A 2,037-nucleotide genomic window follows, 5' to 3' on the forward strand; every position below is an offset into this window, starting at 1 on the left:
TGCCATAAGTATGAAGCAAGTGGCCAAAGTGCTTTGAGCTGATAGGAAGGCGAAAGTTACTTGGAAACCCACTTATTATGGCCAAATATTCAAAAGAGAATCTCTGAATGCCCATCAAACCCTGAAGCAGATGGGCTACACCAGCGGACGACTACACTCGGTACTACTACTGTAAGCTAAGAACTGAAAACAGGGTGGCATTTGCACAGACTCACCAACATTGGAAGCTAAATGGAAAAATGTTGCCTGTTGTGATTCAACGTGCTGATGGCAGGGTCAAAATTTAGCATACACAACATGAAATCATGGATCCAACCTGCCTTCTGTTGAAGGTTCAGGCTACCAGTGGTGGTGTACTGGTGTGGGGGATATTTTCTTGGCACACTTAGCCCCTTATTACAAAGGAATATTATTTAAATACTGCACCCTACTCCACCATGTCCATCTCTTTATGACCACATTGTGCCCGTCTTCTGATGATTCCTTACAGCAGAAAAATGCACAAAACTCAAAATCGCCTCAAACTGGTTTCTTGAACATGACAATGAGTTCACTGTACTTACAATCACCAGATCTCAACCCAAAAGAGCACCTTTGGGATGTGTGATGCCATCATGTCAATATGGATCAAAATCTGAGATGAAAGTTACCTTTTAGAATATATACCAAGAAAAATTTAATCGGTTTTTAAGGACAAAGGGGCTCCAACCAGTGCTTGCAACATGTACATAAGAATGTGGTAAAAGTAAATGTTTACAGGCACGTTGATCTAAGTTTTGCTGCTTATCTGAGTCTTGTGTAGTTTAAGGTGCACTCAGTGAAAAGAAACCTCAAATTCTCACACTCAAGCCTGGCTGCATAAATGATTCACAAACAGTGCAAAATAATTTGAGGGTAATGGGTCGATTGTTGAACTTTGGGCAGAGCCTAGACTTGGTATTTCCTTCTGCTTTCCCATACTAAGCTAAGCTAAATACTTCCAGACATTAGCTCTACCTCTAGACCCAAGAAATAAGGGACTATAAAATGCCACTGGTCTTCTAGTGCAACATACTTCCCAAAATGTTGCCCTTAAACCTTTGCTGTTGCATAGCAGGCGTTGTGCGGTCTCAGAGATAAAAGCTAACACTGTTTTTCTGAGAACGCTGAGAACAGTTTGACAAAAGCCCCTGCATCTGAATAAAGTGTAAGGTTATCAGCTTGCATGTTACCAGTTCCAGTGTGACTTTTTCTCTGTGTGCATATTTTCACATGTCACTCCCTGAAGGCATGTTGCTGTCAACCATGGGAACTTGTGTATCTAACTGTAAGTCCACAGTCCTGCTCTGTCAGAAATAGGCCGGGTTGGGTTAGAAAATGTTTCATAAGCTTAGACTGACCTCCTTCTTCTCTGTTTCTCCCTCTCTGCCACCCCTCACAGCCCTCCCAGTTTCTCTATCTTCTTCTCACCTAAACATTAAAACAGTCAATGCAAAAATAGTATCGTATACTTTCACCATATGCACCCCAACATCTAAAAAACCTACTTTTCATAGCGATTTCATTTCACTGCTGCATATTCAAAGTTCTTCCTCTCTTTCTTCATTTTTAATCTCTCACAAAAGTCTCCGTTCTCATTAATATTTCCTGCATTCTGTTTTCTGATAGCTTTGTACTCCACGAATAATAGTCTTCCTACTAAACTGACTGAGGGAGGTGACTGAAATACTTGAATTTATATGACACTACAGTATGTTCTTGTAAAAGTCTGCACGTTGGTGTGCGAAGGTGCGTGTGCGTCTGTGTGTCTTTACACAGATGTCTGCGAGAGTCTCTATCCATGCGTGCAGTTGCCAGTCTGGATATCCATTTGCATGTGTGTGTGTGTGTGTGTGTGTGTGTGTATGACTGTGTGAGCATGTAATTGCATGCATGTGTCTCCGTGTTTGTCTCCATCTACCATTTGACTACCATCTGAATCTGTGGCACGTATAGCAGGAGAGCTACGAAACAGCAGAGAGACAGACAGGCGGAAAAGAGAAAGGAAAAAGTGTACTT

Source organism: Pundamilia nyererei, unplaced genomic scaffold (assembly GCF_000239375.1).
Source record: "Pundamilia nyererei isolate P.nyererei 1_Seehausen unplaced genomic scaffold, PunNye1.0 scaffold00010, whole genome shotgun sequence".
Classification (NCBI taxonomy): domain Eukaryota; kingdom Metazoa; phylum Chordata; class Actinopteri; order Cichliformes; family Cichlidae; genus Pundamilia; species Pundamilia nyererei.